The following is a 17,831-nucleotide window of genomic DNA, read 5'->3' as shown; positions in this document are numbered from 1 at the left end:
GGATCAGGTGCAGAAAGAACAACTTTACATGGGTCTTTCCACCAGGTCTTTCTTGGGAGTCCAAGGAGGGAATAGGCATATTCTCCTGTGGGGATCCAAAAGAGGGAAGTGTAAGCTGACACTCTTTTCCTCCCACAGTCTCCCCAGCTTTTTGGGAGGAGCACTCAATTCTCAGGAGGCTGCCCTGGCGGTAGGAGGACCCAAGGACTGCTGAGCAGAGGCCCGTCTGTGCGCAGCAGCCCCTGCCCAGGCCTCCACATTCTGGCCCTCCCTCCGTGCTCCGGAGCCCTGCGTCCTGATGGCCTCCGGCACAAAGGCCCCTATAGTGATGTAAACAGCAGTACGTACGTAGGCCCTGGACACAGCAATTGTAACGTTCCTCATTTTTCTAACCCTTGATTTAATTTTTTTAAATTTAAGTTTCCTTTCCACAGGAGGGCGGAAAGCATTCCAAGCAGTTTGGAGAGTCCTCCCCGTCTCCAACATCATTTTCCGCTGTAGTCGTGCCACCCCCACTGCCACCGTCCCTGGGCTCTGGGTCACTCCACCTCCCCTCTAACTAGCCTCTCCCACCAGCTGGGGTGGGAAAGCCTCACTCTTGTTGCCATTTTCTCTTTTTTAATTATTATTTTATATTTGTTTCTGATGTATAGTATAGTGGTTATATAATTCAAAATTTACAAAGTGGTCACATTGATAATTCTAGTACTCACCTGACCTCATACATAGTTATTAAAATGTTATTGACTATATTCCCTATGTTGTACTTTAATGCCTGTGACTGTTTTGTAACTATGTTTGTATTTCTTTTCTTTTTTTAATTTTATTTTTAAATCATGTTTATTCTATTACAATTTTTCCCCTTTTGCCCTCCTCCACCCATCCCACCCCACCCCCCGACAGTCAATTCCCACTCTGTTGTCCATGTCCATGGGACCTTCATACATGTTCTTTCTTTAGTCCCTTCCCCTTCTTTCCATTGTCCTCCTTCCCCATCCCCTCTGGTCACTTTCAGTCTGCTCCATGTTTCCGTGCCTGTGGTTTATTTTGTTTGTTAGCTTATTTCTGTGGAATAGATTCCACTTATAGATGAGATCATATGGTATTTGTCTTTCACCGACTGGCTTATTTCACTTAGCATAACATCCTCCAGTTCCATCCCTGATGTCACAAAAGGTAGATCTGTCTTTCATTCTTTTAAATGCAGATAGATTCTATTTATTTATTTTTTTAAATGTCAAGATCCATTATAAAATATTAAAAAATTTAATTCCATTATAAAGTCTCTGCAATTAAAACAACATGACACCAGCGCAGAAATAATCAAGTAGATCAATGAAATAATGAGCATTCTAGAAACAAATGTATATATATCTGTTAACAATGTAATATATGATTAAATTGATATTTCAAATCAATGGGTAAAGTAAGGCTTAATCAACAAATAAGGGGCATGGACCACTCTTACTTGAAATAAAACAAATAGAGAGCTCTACTTCACATATTACACAAGAAATATTCAGATGAGTTAAAAATCAATGTGAAAAATCTAAGGAGTTTTCAGAGAAAATTCAAAATAATATTTTTCTTACCCCGAAGTAAAACATTCAAATGAAGAAGCTATAAAGTAAAATATTGACAATAAGACTATATTACACTTTTAAGACTATATCATAATATACTATAAAAGAAGTTAAAGGACAAGTAATAGACTAGGAAAGTATTTGCAATACATCTAAAAAAGGGTTAATCGTTTTTTTTCTTTAAGGACAAAAATTCTACAAACCTTTCATCAAAAACTGGATAAAGGATACCAAAAAGTCATTCAAAAGTTTTAAAAAATAGGAGGCAAGAAATATACAAAAACAGGTTTAGTTTCAACAAATAATTAAGTCAAAATTAAAATGACTCATCATTGTCACGGTCATATTACTAAGTATTGAAAATATTAGTAATATCAAGTATTGGTGACTGTGAAAGGAACTGGGTATTCGTAGACTCTTTTTCTTCATCTTCTTAAAGGAGTCCCTTTAGCATATTTTGCAATGGTGGTTTGGTGGAGATGTATTCTTTTAGCCTTTTTTTGTCAAGGAACCTCCTTATTTCGCCTTCCATTTTAATGGAGAGCCTTGCTGGGGAGAGCAGTCTTGGTTGCAGGCCTTTGCTTTTCATTACTTGGAATATTTCTTGGCATTCCCTTCTGGCTTGTAGTGTTTCTGTTGAGAAGTCAGCTGCTAGCCATATAGGGGCTCCCTTATAAGTTACTACCTCTTTCTCCCTTGTTTCCTTTAGGATTCTCTGTTTGTCTTTGATATTTGCCATTTTAATGATGATGTGTCTTGGAATGGGCCTCATTAGGGTCCTCTTGGATGGGACCCTCTGTGTTTCCTGGACTTGTGTGACTTTTTTCCTCCTCCAATTAGGGAAGTTTTCCATCATGACTTTTTCAAACAGGTTTTCTATCTCTTGCTCCTCTTCTTCTCCTTCTGGTATCCCTATTATATGGATATTATTACGCTTCAGGTTGTCCTGCATTTCCCTCAATGCCTCTTCATTCTTTTTTAGTCTTTTTTCATTTTCTTGCTCTTTCTGGGAGTTTTTTTCTACCTTGTCTTCCAGCTCGCTGATTCAATCCTAGGCTTCATCTAGCCTGCCTTTGATTCCTTCCACTGTGTTCTTCAATTCAGAAATTATATTCTTCATTTCCTCTTGTCTCTTATTGATAGCTTCTATGTCCTTTTTCATTCTGATATAGTTTGCAGTAAGTTCCTCATAATTTCCCTGTAGTTCTCTGTAATTCTGAACTCACTGAGCTCATTGAGTTTCCTTAGAACTGTTGTTTTGAACTCAGTATCTGATAGTTGGCTTGTCTCTATTTCATTTAATTCTCCTTCTGGGGATTCCTCCTTTCCCTTTGACAGGGGGTGTTTCTTTGTCTTCCCATTATTTGTGGGGCTCTACTCGTTTGCTTCTGCTTCTTAAATTGATCTGTCTTGATTTCCTGACTTTTTAGTGTGAACTTCTATGGAAGGAAATCGCTATTTTTCTCTTCTCTCTGGATCGGCTTCTGATAATGTCAGATGTTGACCCTGTCTGACCTTAGGCAGCCTGTTCGAGACTTCCAGGAATCTACTGTCTCTGGCTGTCTCCTTCAGCTATTAATCTAGTCCCTCTGAACTCAGCGGGCCGGCTTAGAGACACCACAGGGCGGGACCACGGCCCTCCTAGGGGTGGGGTTATTGGGTCCACTCAAGCTGTTGCTGCTCAGGGACGTGGTCCACCTGAGCCAAATGGCTGCTGCCACATGGAGGATGAGTCAGCACTAGGATCCCCCCAGCTACCCTCTCAGTTCTCTCCCCAAAGCCTCCTTCCCCAGTCTCTCCTCAGGGGTCTCTAGCCCACTCTGCCCCAGCCTTTGCTGGAGATCAGGGCAAGTGGCTGCAAATAAAAATTTATGCGTTCATCCTTTAAACAGCTTTTTGAATCTCCAGCCACCTGTCTCTGGCAGAGAGCAACCCTGCCGCTTTTTGCAGCTGGCTGTTATCTGTGTACTTTATGGGCTCCGGTGCTGTAGGCTAGAGGTCCCCTCTTTTGGTTTAGACCCTGCTCTTCTCAGGGGGATCCAGTTGGCCGTTTGAATATCCTTCTGTTACTGCTGCCCGTGGGCACCCTGCCCGCCTTCTCGAGTCTCTACCACACTCTTTACCAGTTAGGTTGTGCTAATGCTGATTCTTCTATCCATCTGCGGTTATAAGGCTCCTCTTTTGCTATTGTTCAATTGTTTGTTCTGGGTGATTTCTCCACAATTTAGTTGTAATTCCAGGTTGGTCCTGGGAGGAGGTCAGTGTGACTTCCACTAACTCCTCTGCCATCTTGGTTCTTCTAAGTTTGTATTTCTCAATCCCTTTATTTCTTTCACCCAGATCCCCAAACCCCCTCTCCTCTGACAACCATCAGTCTGATATCTGTATCTATGAGTCCATTTCTGCTTTTTGTTTCTTTATTTTGTTCTTTAGCTCCCACATACAAGCGAAATTATATGGTATTTGTCTCTCTCTGTCTGACTTATTTAACTTAGTATAATACCCTCTAGGTCCATCTATGTTGTCCTAAATGGTAAGATTTCATTCTTTTTTATAGCTGAGTAATATTTAATTTTATATATGTACAAAATCTTCCTTATTCAATCATCTACTCATGGGCACTTTGGTTGCTTTCATATCTTGCCTATTGTGAATAAAGCTGCAATGAACATAGGGGTGTATATATATCTTTTTTGAATTAGTGTTTTGGATTTTTTTTTTAAATCCAAAAGTGAAATTGCTGGGTCATATGGTTGTTCTATTTTTAATTTTTTGAGGAAACTCCTTACTGTTTTCCACAGTGGCTGCACCAGTCTGCATTCCCACAACAGTGCATGAGACTTTCCTTTTCTCCACATCCTCGTCAGCACTTACTGTTTGTTGATTTATTGACTACAGCCATTCTGACAGGCATGAAGTGTAATTCCATTGTGATTTTAATTTGCATTTCTCTGATGATTAGTGACATTGAGCATCTTTTCACGTCTGTTGCTTATCTATATGTCTTCTTTGAAAAAATGCCTATTCAGGTCTTCTGCCAATTTTTTAATTGGATTGTTTGTTTTTTTGGTGTTGAGTAAGTAGTGTGAGTTCTTTATAAATTTTATCAAATATATCATTGGCAATATATTCTCCAGTTCAGTGGGTTGTCTTTTCATTTAGTTGATGGTTACCTCTGCTGTGCAAAAACTTTTTAGTTTGATGTAGGCTCATTTGTTTATTTTTTCTTTTGTTTCTCTTGCCCAAGATGATATATCAGAAAAAATATTAGTAAGAATAATGTCAAAGAATTTAATGCCTATTTTTTTCTACAAGTTTTATGGTTTCAGGTCTTACATATAAGTCTTTAATCCATTTTGAATTTAGTCTTGTATATAATGTAATAAGGTGGTCTGGTTTCTCTTTTCTTTTTTTTTTTTTTTTTTTTTTTTTTTGCATGTGTCTGTCCAATTTTCCCAGTACCATTTATTGAATAGACTGTCTTTATCTCCATTGTATATTTTTGCCTCTATGTCATATATTACTTGACCATGGAGATATGAGTTTATTTCTAGGCTCTCTATTCTGTTCCATTGGTGTATATGTCTGTTTTTATATCCATCCCATGCTGTTTTGAGTACTACTGCCATCTATTATAGTTTGATATCAGGTAGCATGATGCCTCCAACTTTGTTCTTCTTTTTCAAGATTGCTGTGGCTATTCAGGGTCTTTGGTGGTTCCATATAAATTTTAGAATTATTTAATCTAGTTCTGAGGAGAATTCTATTGTATCTGTAGATTGGTTTGAGCAATATGGATATTTTAACAATGTTAATTCTTCGTATCCATGAATATAGCATATACTTCCACTTATTTTTATCTTCAATTTTGTTCTTCATTATAATTTTCCAAGTACAAGCCTTTTACCTCCTTTGTTAAATTTATTTCTAGGAATGTGTTTTGATACAATTGTAAATGGAGTTACTTTCTTAATTTTCTTTTTCTGGTAATTCATTATTTGTGTATAAAAATGCAACCTATTTCTGGATATTAATTTTGCATCCTGCCACTTCACTGAATTCTTTTATCAGTTCTAGTGATTTCGTGATGGAATCTTTAAGGTTCTCTATGTACAGTATCCTGTCATGTGCAAATAGTGACAGTTTTACTTCTTTCTTTCTATTTTGGATGTCTTTTATTTCTTCTTGTCTGATAGCGGTGACTAGGACTTTCAATACTATGTTAAATAAAAGTAGTGACAGTGGACAACCTTGTCTTACTCCTGATCTTAAGGAAAACACTTTTAGATTTTGCCTGTTGAGTATAATGTTAGCTGTGGATTTATCATATATAGATTTTACTATGTTGAGATACGTTTCCTCTATTCCCACTTTGTTGGGAGTTTTTAATTATAAAGGCTAGATTTTTCAAATGCATTTTCTGCATCTATCGATATGATCATGATTTTTATCTTTCATTTTGTTTACGTGGCGTATCACTGTGATTGAATTGCAGATACTGGACCAACCAGGCTCCCAAGAATAAATCCCACTTGATCATGGTGTACGATCTACTGTACATTCAGATTTGACTGGTGGTGGGAGTGCCAAACACAGGAAATATGGAGTCTGTCAGCTGCACGGCAGGACAGCTTAACACAGGGACAGTGGCAGCCGTCCCTTCAGCCCTGGCGCTGAAGCCACACCACTCAGTCTCCCCCTGTGTCTCTCTGGCGCTCCCCTCCCACTCTGGAGCACTGCCCCTCCTCCCGAGTCCAGGGAGCATGTCTGCAAGGGGGAGTTTGTGCGCTGGCCCTTAAGAGGATGCCTGGGTTTCCAGCAGCCTTCCTCTCACCAGGAAAGACAGAAAATTCCTTGCTGGTTTTCATAGCCAGATGCTATGTGGGCTCCTCTTCCCAGCGCTGGTGTTCAAGGCTGGGAGCGCAATGTGGGGCTGAGACCCGCCGTTCCTTGGGGGGGCCTCTACAGCTGAGGTATCCCTCTGAATTTTCAACCTCTGCATGTGAGTGCGGGGCCAGCATGCTTCAGGTCTCTGCCCCTCCTGCCAGTCTCCACATGGCTTCTTCTGTGTATCTTTAGTTAGAGGGCTTCTGTTCAGCTTGTCTTCAGATGGTTATCCAGGATGACCGTTCTGTAATTTAGCTGTAATTTTGGTGGGGGGAAGTGACTGCAGCATCCACCTAGCCCACCATCTTGGCTGGAGCCTCCATAAATATTTTTTCACCATGTTCTCTTTTAAGTCTGTTATTTGTGCTCTAGTCCTGTCCTGAACCAGAAGAGACTCCACTCTTCTCAGCTTTCACCTGGCTTTTCTTTTCTTGGGACAATGACCACAGAACTGTGACCGACTGAACCAGAAGGGTCAAGGGTACAAGAACAAACCAGGGAAAAAAGTATAGATTTATATTTCAAAGGACATCATACCACCATTCTGACCAAAGAAAAGATTTAAAAATTGCTCACATTAAAATGTCAATGGCTCATAATAATATTTTACCAAGAGTCATACCCTTCAAATAAAAAGAGTAAGAGAACAACTGTGGAATTTCACTCATCAGTTGTTGTGAGAGTTTCTGGTGGGAAGGCAGAAAAGGTGCCCTCTCTTTCCTAAACCTGACCTCAGGCTGCAGGGCAGGCCGCATGCCTTCTGGATTCCCCCCCTTACTCTGCTCACACTTCCTTCCATGCCTGGATTCCCACTTGTCCACATTTTTAATATCTTCTTATTTTCCCTCTATGAGAAGCTAAGCCATGCTGTTTTCTTTTAAAAGGAAGCTGTCTGCATGGTGGCAAAGATTAAATCTTCTGCATATATCTGATCCCCTGAAGAAATTAATTCATTTTCCTGGTTATTTACATACCATCATACTTTTTTTTGGATTGTTAGCTTAATCCAGTGGTTCTCGAAGCACGGTTCCCAGACCAGCAGCATTAGCATCACCTCAGAGCTTCTTAGAAAAGCAAATTCATAACCCCGACCTCAGAGATACTGAATTAGCAATCTGTTGGGGTTTGTTTTTTTTTTGAGATATAATTCACATACATTGCTATGTAAGTTTAAGTGCTCAGCATGATGGTTTGACTTACATATATTGTGAAATGACAATAACAATGGGTTTAGTTACCAGCCATCATCTCATATATGGTAGATACAATAATAAGAAAATTTCTCCTTTAATGAGAACTCTTATCTACTATCTTAAGTTTCCTATATATCATACAGTAGTATAATCTATAGTCATCATGTTATACATTACATCCTGGTACTTATTTATCTTAAAACTGGAAGTTTGTACATTTTGACCATCCTCCTCCAATCTCCCTTCCCCCACCTCCCACCTGTGGTAACCACAATCTGGTCTTTTCTTATGTGTTCAGTGTGGGCGGCGGGGGGGGGGGGAAAGGTTGTTTATTTTTATATTCCACATATAAGTGAGATCATCCAATATTTTTCTTTCTGTGTCTGACTTATTTCACCTAATGCTTTCAAGGTCCATCCAATCCATGTTCTTGAAAATGGTAGAATTTCCTCAATAATGCACACACACACACACATTACCTCTTCACCTCTTCTTTATTCACTCATCTACCCATGAACATCTAGGTTGTTTCCATGCCTTAGCTATTGTAAATAATGCTGCTATGAACGTGAGTATATAGATATCTTTTTGAGTTACTATTTGCATTTTCTTTTGTCAGAGTCCCAAAAGTGGAAATGCTGAATCACATGCAAGTTCTATTGTTAATTTTCTGTGGAACCTCCATACTGTTTTCCGAAGTGGCTTTGCCAATTTACAATCCCACCAACAGACCACAGAGATTTCCTTTTCTCCATACCCATGCCAACATTTGTTGTCTTTTGCCTTTTGATAATAGGCATTCTAACAGGCATGAGGTGATATTTCACGGTGATTTTAATTTGCATTTCCCTAATCACTAGTGATGTTAGGCACTTTTTTATGTACCCATTGGGCCATTTGTATATCTTCTTTAGAAAAACATCAATTCATGTCCTTTACACATGTGTATTTTAAAAGTGGATTATTTGGTTTTGGGAGTTCTGTTTGTTTTTTGGGGGGGGCTCCTCTTCTTTTTCTTCTTCTTCCTCTGTTGTTGTTGCTATTGAGTTGTATGAGTTCTTTACATATTTTGCATATTAGTCCTTCATCTGATATATGGTTTGCAAATATTTTTTCCCATTCCATAGGTTGTCTTTTCACTTTGTTGGTTTCTTTGCTGTGCAGAAGTCTTTTGTTTTTATGTAGTTCCACTTATTTTTTATTTTCATGCTTATGTTTTGGGTATGCTTTCCAAAGGTTCATTACTAAGACCTATGCCAAGGGCAGTTTTCATATGTTTTCTTTTAGGAGTTTTATGGTTTTAGGTCTTACATTTAAGTCATCAATCCATTTCAAGTTAATTTTTGTGAGGGGTGTCAGATGGGGGTCACTAATCTGTGTATAACAATAAGTCCTTCAAGTGATTCTAATGCACAGCAAAGTTGGAGAGCTGCTGGCTTAATCTATTATTTACTGAAGTGAGACAGGGAGTAGCTACAGATCTAAGCGGGGCATTGCTAGACCTTGGGGAGTCAGAACGCAGCCTGCTGTGAAACCAACATCAAATTACAAATACACACAGCACAGACAACGTTCTCCATCTGTAGACTACACACTCCCCAGAGAAGGTTGGTCATATAAGGGTCTGCTAGGATTATTCTCATTGCAAGGAACAGAAGCTTCTTCAAGAGAACTTAAGCAAAATTGGAAAGACTTTTCTCTTTTTATCAAGTGCACTAATTGGTCTAACGCTGTTCAACCCCTTTTAGTGTAAATTCCGTAATTACACATTATTAGACCATCAATAACCATTAAAAATAATTTCTCTGAGAAAAATTTTTTTAAAAAATTTTAATCCAGGAATTTTGAAATTGAGAAATCATGATTCATCTTGAATATACTGAATTGAATAAACTTTAAAATAGGGTTTTAAAATTCCTTTGTGTATATATATGTATCACAATGCTTTTATTGAATGATCTATTGATGGGCACTTGGGTTGCTTCCATATCTTAGCTATTGTAAATAATGCTGTAATGAACACAGGGGTGCATATATTCTTTTGAATTAGTGTTTTAGGTTTCTTCATCTATATACCCAGAAGTGAAATTGCTGGGTCATAAGACAGTTCCATGTCTAATTTTTTGAAAACCCTGCCTACTCAGGAATACTCAGGAATATGTTGGAATATTACTCGGCCATAAAAAGAATGAAATCTTACCACTTGCAACAGCATGGATGGACCTAGAGGGTATTATGGTAAGTGAAATAAGTCAGAGAGAGATACAGGCCATATAATTTCTCTTATATGTGGAATCTAAAGAACAAAATAAAATAAAAAACAAAATTGGAACAGACTCATAGATACAGAGAACGAACTGACAGTTGCCACAGGGGAGGGGGTTGGAGGGCTGGGGGAAAAAGTGAAGGGATTAAGTACCAATTGGTAGTTACAAAATAGTCACAGGAATTAAAATACAGCATAGGAAATACAGTCAATAATATTGTAATAACTATGTATGGTACCAGGTGGGTACTGGAAATATCAGGGGACCACTTTGTGAAGTATGATTACTTAACCCCTATGCTGTACCCATGAACTAATATAAGAAGTATTGAATGTAAACTGTAATAAAAAAATAAAATTAGAAGTTCTTTTTTAAAAAAATAAGGATTCTAAAGAAGCTTTTTAAAAACGTTTCTTGACATAACAATCTTTTTCCAGCCTAATTTCCAAAAACTGCCAAATAACTGTGCTCCATCTGCAAAGTAATGTGTCTTCTCTAAGCATATATCAGGCCATAGGATAAGAAATAGAACATCCAGAGGGGCGGGAAAATGCCTTGCATTATTAGCAGCGTTTGGACGCGAAGTCTCCTTTCTATAGCTAAGATTGTGGCGCCATCTTCAGTTCTGAAGAGGATCAACAACCTGACCAAAATGTTTAAACTGGATTATATGAGTAAAGGAATCGTTAAAAATAAAATAAAAAAAATAAAAATAAAACACTTGTGAATGATTAAGAATGAAGGAACATGGAGGAGGAGGGGTCCAAATCATTGAACCAGAGAACCTCCTCCAAGTTGCTGCAACTCAACCTATGAGAGTCTCTTTACTGCCCAGCTAGAGCTCCCACCCCAGACCCTGCTACTTACAAAGCGCGGTCTGGGGACAGCAGCGTTAGCTTCCTGAGAACTACGTAAGTCATGGAAAGCTCAGGCCTCACCAAGACCTACTGACGCACAATTTGCATTTTCCAGCTGACGCGTGTGCTCACTGAGAATTAGAAGAAGCTCTGCTCTGCGTGCTTTTCCCAATTTCACAAAAGTAGGGTAGGGGATGTGGGGTGGAGCGGGAACACAGGCACCTCGCCAATGCCCAGAACTGCACAGCCTTGATGAGAAGGTGCCATTTATTAAACTTAACTATCAGCAAGTTAAAAATCCATGCCAAAAGTAAATGCAGAGCCAGGATTATTCTGCAAATACTACACATTTCCCAAAGACAGGACTTGCAACAACCTCTGCCTTAATCCACAGTTTTGTAAAGACCCAAAGCTTTGCTGCTTGAATTCCACTGATTCGTGTGCCGGCTTCTACCGACCCATCCTTCAAGACGCTTCGTAAGGTCTCCGGGACGTCACCCCGGAGCCCCCCACCCCCTCTCCCGGATTCCCTGTGCACTCTCCCCGCCTCCTTGCTACTCTCACAGCTCCTTCTAGACCCGTGTGTCATACAGGACAGTCTTTCATCTGCCGTGACCCCTTTCCTAGATCCTAATTTCCTTGGCAAGAACAATGCTTATGCATTTGAATTCATTTATTTATTCCTTAACTTATTATAATACTAAGTACATACTATGTGCCAGGCATTATGGATTTGATTGAAATTCAACAGGCATAATCCCAGCTCTGTATATGCACTCGTGTATTTTTAGGGTAAAACAACAAAGTAACATAATATAAAATAAATATTGTGACAGAGAAAGCATAGAGTGTTTGGGGGAACTCACGTGGGGCCATCTAGGTTGGGCGTGGAAGGGCTACATCTAAAATCCCAGGTGTTCGCAGCGGCCGTTGCTCTCTAACGCCAGCGCCTCCTCCAGCTCACCGAGCTCCAGCCGAAGGAGAAGGGGGGTAAGTAAAGAGGTCTCTGTACCATGGCTCGTACAAAGCAGACTGCCCGCAAATCGACCGGTGGTAAAGCACCGAGGAAGCAACTAGCTACCAAAGCCGCTCGCAAGAGTGCGCCCTCTACTGGAGGGGTGGAGAAACCTCATCGTTACAGGCCTGGTACTGTGGCACTTCGTGAAATTAGACATTGTCAGAAGTCCACTGAACTTCTGATTCGCAAACTTCCCTTCCAGCGTCTGGTGCGAGAAATTGCTCAGGACTTCAAAACAGACCTGCGCTTCTAGAGTGCAGCTATTGGTGCTTTGCAGGAGGCAAGTGAAGCCTATCTGGTTGGCCTTTTTGAAGACACCAACCTGTGTGCTATCCATGCCAAACGTGTAACAATTATGCCAAAAGACATCCAGCTAGCACGCCGCATACGTGGAGAACGTGCTTAAGAATCCACTATGAATGGGACACATTTCATTCTTTAAAAAAAAAAATTCTCTTCTTCCTGTTATTGGTAGTTCTGAACGTTAGATATTTTTTTTTCCATGGGGTCAAAAGGTACCTAAGTATATGATTGCAAGTGGAAAATAGGGGACAGAAATCAGGTATTGGCAGTTTTTCCATTTTCATTTGTGTGTGAATTTTTTTTAATATAAATGCGGGGACATAAAGCATTAATGCAAGTCGAGATGTTTCAGTGAACAAGTTTCAAGCAGTTCAACTTTATAACATATAAATAAACCTGTTAAATTTTTCTGGAAAAAATAAATAAAGTAAATAAAATCCCAGCTAAAGGACACCAAGTTAATTGGGCAAAGGGGAGAAAAGGAAGGAGAAAGTATGGGAGTGTCCAGGAAGCAGGAATGCCTGCATCATTAAAATCATACCTTGGGCATAGGATAATGCCAAAAATGGGTGTGTTTGACAAAGTTTGGTGTTTTATGTGGCCTCAAGCACCTAGAAGTCAATGCTGTTTCGCAAAATGCTTTGGCTAAAAGAGAGAGTCAGGCCAATTAACTTAGCTTTTTAAGAAAAAGCAGTGTTTAAAATATGGGTTATATCTTTTTTTTAATTTAGGCTGCATGCTAATTTTTAAAAGCATTTTTAGAGAACCAGGATGACCAGGTCAGAGTTTCCTCTTCCATTCTAAGAACTAGCAGAAGCAGCTTTCCCTGAATGAACAGAAAGTGCTAAGAAATTAAACATTGTGAGTCTGCTCTACATAGTCACTGTGAAATATGATGCTTTAATGGAATATTCCAGAATCGTGGCCCAATTATTCATTTTGAGTTTTCTTAAATGTATTATCCTGTGTATTGCTAAAATATGCAACCTTACGTGAAAAAAATTCATAAATTTAGGGACTTTGAAAACTCTCTCTGGCCCGCCAGGCTCCCAGCACTGCACTCTGCCTCTGCTCAGGTGGCCCGCACTGCTCCTGCGCCCACCACAGCCACCGCTCAGCAGCTGGTAGGACGATGCGCTGAAGTGGAAAGCAGAGACTTTCAGGAGTACATGAAGGAATGAGGCATGGGAATGGCTCTGTGGAAAATCGGTCCGTGGGCAAACCAGACTGTATCATCACTTCTGACGGCAAAAACTTCGCAGTAGAAACTGAGAGCACATTGAAAACAACACAGTTCTCATACAACCTGGGAGAAAAATTTGAAAAAGCTACAGCTGATCACAGAAAAACTCAGACCACCTGCAGTTTTGTAAACAGTGCCTTGGTTCAACATCAGGATGGGGCGAGAAGAAAAGCAGGAGTACGAGAAAGTCTTCTCGGGAAGGCGGGAAAATGGTGGTGGACTGTGTCATGAACAATGTCCCCTGTACTCGGATCTATGAAAAAAGAGAGTAAAAATTCCATCATCCTTCTGGACAGGAATTAGCTGAGGATAAACTAGCTTAATTCGAGGGGCCAATCTCTCCACGTTTTTTTTTTCCCTCCATTACTGTGTTCAGTTATCTTTATCACAAACATTTTACATGCAACTATTTTACAAGTGCTGGTTTAATTAGGACCAACTCTTTGGTTAGTAAATAAATGTTTATGCTATAAATAAAAAATCTATATAGACTTCCAGTTAAAGATGAAACATGTGTTTCTCCTCTTCTTCCCAAGATCTCACTAATATGATACTAAGTAAACTTTAAAGGTTTCAACCTATGCGGACAAAGGAAAAAGGAGAAAGGAAATAAATGGACTGGAGATTTCAGTAAATAATGGGCAAATAAATAGAAAATGTTCATAGATGGAAAAGGGAACCATACTGTGCGTGCAGTGGAGGAAAGGGGAGTAAGAAAATGAATTTGCTTTCTTAGAGATCAAGAACTGTCAGACATGGCAGAGGAGTCGTTGAGGGAGACAGCAGAAGGTCGTAGTCATGTGCAGAGGAACAAGAATCAGGATAGTGAAACTTTAAACAGCAAACTGGACATAAGGAAACAAATAGAAGAGGGAAAGGACTGTAGATATTTGTAAAAGAAAATGATCTTCAGCTTAAATTCAGCATTCCAGCTGAACTTCTCACCAAGTATAACAGAATAAAGATATTTTCAGAAATGCGAGACTTCAAAGAATTTTCCTGCCACACACCCTTTCCCAGGAAGCTGCCACAGGACATGTTCCACTAAATAAAGGAGTGAACCCAGAGCAGAGGGAGACATGGGATCCAACGCAAGAGAGAGCCCTGTCAGGCTGATAGCCCAGTGGGCCTGCAGGGCCAGGGTGGAGCAGGAGGACCGAAGCCCCGGAAGATCATCTCTGGAAAGAAAAAGAACATTGATATGATGGTACAACTGAAAGTAATTAAAGATTATGATGTTATGAGGTTATGGCAGATCAAGCAAGGTTTTTTTAAACATAAGACAATCAGAAACTAGAGAGAAAAGACAGTAAGAAAGGAACACTGTCCTCTCCTTGGCTGTGCAGTGAGCAATGTTATACACTAGTCTTTCCTTAGGCACAGAGGATGTCTGAAACCGCGGGTGGTACCAAATCCTATACAGTACCTGCTATATTTTTTTCCTGCACTTAAAGGAAGTCCTTGATGGCTTCTCTTTGTTATATCTGAACCACCACCATCACTGTCTTGCACTTTGAGGCCATTATGAAGTAAAAAAAGGGTTACTTGAACACAAGCACTGCGATACCTCCACAACCAATCTGATAACTGAGATGGCTACTAAGTGACTAACACCCGGGTAGAGTTTAGAGCGTGAAGGTGCTGGACAAAGGGGGATGATTCAGTCCTGCTGGGATGGAGCGGGATGGAGCAAAACTTTCACACTACTCAGAAAGACACACAACTCAAAACTTAGGAATTGTTTATTTCTGGAATGCTAAATTTAATATTTTCAGATTACAGTTGACAGCAGTAACTGAAACTGTAGAAAGCAAAACAGGAGATAAGGGGAAACTATTGTACATTCATCAAAAAGCAAACACTGAATTAAAATTGTTAATTTTAAATGATTTAATTAGAACTTCCGCTGCATTCTACTGGTTACAGAAGTATCCTGTCCTATAAATGGCCTAGAGGTGGCCCCTCTGTTAGCCTGTAACAGGCCCCACATTATTTACTTCTTCCCAGTAAGGCTAGGGATTGGCCCAAAGCCTGCCAATGCCAACCCCCAATCCTCACAAACCCCGTATTTTTAGCCAATTAGAGCGCACCAGCTTTATATACCTCACAAAACTGAATGGAACATCTGCTAACCATAAACAAGACAACCCTGTAACTCTGAAGACCCTAAACCACTGCTGCTGCCCCTGGGCGCAAGTGCTGCTGAGCGACGTTACCTAGATGCATGAGCCCCTCAGATTTCCCATTTCCCCCTGGGGTCCCCTTGTCTAATTCCCCTAATGGGTAGAGTTCCATGCCACCATCTCTGGAACTGGTTTTTCCTTAGTTCTGTCAGTTTTTATGTGTTCTGAGCCAATGTTGCTGGCGGGGGGAGGGGGCGGGGGGAATTCCCCTCTCATGCAATCCTGTCCAAATGCCACCCAAACTAAGTTTGTGTGGTACTGCCTCTCATGATCCCATCGCCTCCTCCATCAAACCCCAGATCCCTGAACTTACCACAAGAAATTGAGGGGGTCACAGGTTCAAGGAGGAAATGTAGACCTCACCTCCCCACAGAGGATGTTGATGCCACACCTTAAAGAGCATGTGGGATGAGCTGTATGTTGTGGGGCTGTCCTTGGCAAACAGTCACAAATATGTAAAAATTAACTGCATTTCTGTTCAGTGGCAACAATTAGAAAATGGCATGTTAAATAGATGCAATTACTAGAATCAACAAACATCAAAAGCCTAAAGCTAATGAAAGATGCGTAAGACCACTACACAGAAACTACAAAACGTTACAGGTGGACATTAAAGAAGCCCTAAGTGCAGGGAAGCCCCATCATGGTCAGGGGCTGGAAGAAAACCGCATGGCAGGGTGCATGTCAATGAAGGTCGGTTACTACCTTAAAGAAGTTATGCGGGTTTTTGCTTTTTGTGTTAATTGTTGGATCAATCTTTTTGATCGCTGTTTTAAAGTCTACCTTGTCTGACATGAGAACATTTACCTAGTAAAGGCTTCATATCTAGAATATACAGTAATGTCTGTGATATCATGGGCCAATTTATAAAAGGGGGCCCAAAGATGTAAATGAAAGAGGATATACAAATGACCAGTATGAAATGAGTTGAAGCTCATTACTCATCAGGGAAACGCAAAATTCTATCAAATGATAGCTAAATATACGTAACTAGAAATAAAATTTTTAAAAACACTCAATACCAAGTATTGGCAAGGACTGGGAAAACAGATTCTCATGCATTTAAGAAAGGACTGTAAAGTGGTACTACTTTGGAGAACCACTGGCAGTACATAAGAAAGCTGAACTTGTTCCATTCCAAAAAAATGCACGTGTGCACCAAAAGACATGCACAAGAATGTTTCTATGAACTATGTGCAATAACTCCAAACAGAAAACGCAATGTCCATCATTGGTAAGATAAATCAAGTATAGCCTATTCCTATAATTAAATATGAGACAATAAGTGAAGAACTTTTGCCACATCTACCATGGATCAGTCTCAATAAAATGAGGGAATGAAGCTGTACACAAAAGGGTTTCTAATACATTTAAAGTTCAAAAATAGACAAACTAATTTATGTGACGGAATGGCTTTTAGGGGCTAATAATTGGAAGATGACATAAAAGAGGACTTTGAAGTGTGACAGTGTGGGATTTCTTGATTTGGGAGGTGATGAGTACGCACACTTTATAAAAACGTATTGAGCGACGTGAAATAAGCCAGTCAGAGGAAGACAAATACCACATGATCTCAGTTATAAATGGAATCGAATGAACAAACTAATAAGCAAAACAGAGCCAGAGGCATAGAATCATGGAACAGACAGACAGCTGTAAGAGGGCAGGAGGGAGGTGGAGACTGGTTGAAAGAAGCTGGAGGGATTAGTCAAAGAACACGGACATGGAAAACGGTGCGGGGACTTGAGTATGGAAGCCAGGGGGTGGGACGGGCGGAAGGGAGCAATGGGGGGAAATCGGGACAACTGTAACAGCATAAACAAAACATTTTTTAAAAAGTATCGGGCTTAAGGTTTATGGACTTTTCTGCATATGTATTATAGTGCAATAAAGCGTTTGCCAATTTTTTAAAATGATTTAACCGTATGTGAGGGATGAGGCAGAACTAAGGGCAGTAGAAACGTCTAAGCTGATAAACCAAGAGATAGCTATATAGCATATTGTTTAAAAATAAAAAATTACCACAAAACACTTAAAAGTTAGAAATGGTTGCCCCTAGTGGGTGGGGAGGGGCCTGGTCTTCAGCAATTTGGGGCAATAGCTTTTCAATACTCCCCTGAGAATATATTTGATTTTAGAGCGAGGAGAGATTGCTTAGAGCAAACATCGATTGGCTGCTTTCCATATGTGCCCCAACCAGGGACTGAACCGGCAACCGAGGTACGTGCCCTGTCCAGGAATGGAATCCACAGCCCTTTGGCGCATGGGACAGCACTCCAACCACCGACCCACCCAGC

The 17,831-nt window shown here is 40.1% G+C and overlaps 2 pseudogenes; both read left to right on the top strand.

Moving 5' to 3' along the window:
* Window positions 1–11,707: 11,707 nt before the first annotated feature.
* On the top strand, window positions 11,708–12,250 carry LOC129085730 (histone H3.3A-like; annotated as a pseudogene).
* Window positions 12,251–13,176: 926 nt separating this feature from the next.
* LOC129085641 (fatty acid-binding protein 5-like) lies at window positions 13,177–13,623 on the top strand (annotated as a pseudogene).
* The last annotated feature ends 4,208 nt before the right edge of the window (window positions 13,624–17,831 follow it).

Source organism: Pteronotus mesoamericanus, unplaced genomic scaffold, assembly GCF_021234165.1.
Source record: "Pteronotus mesoamericanus isolate MK-2021 breed Mesoamerican mustached bat unplaced genomic scaffold, CSHL_Meso_final scaffold_31, whole genome shotgun sequence".
NCBI classification, from domain to species: Eukaryota; Metazoa; Chordata; class Mammalia; order Chiroptera; family Mormoopidae; genus Pteronotus; species Pteronotus mesoamericanus.
Note: the sequence above shows the minus strand (reverse complement) of the source record. Positions and strands in the feature narration are given on the sequence as shown.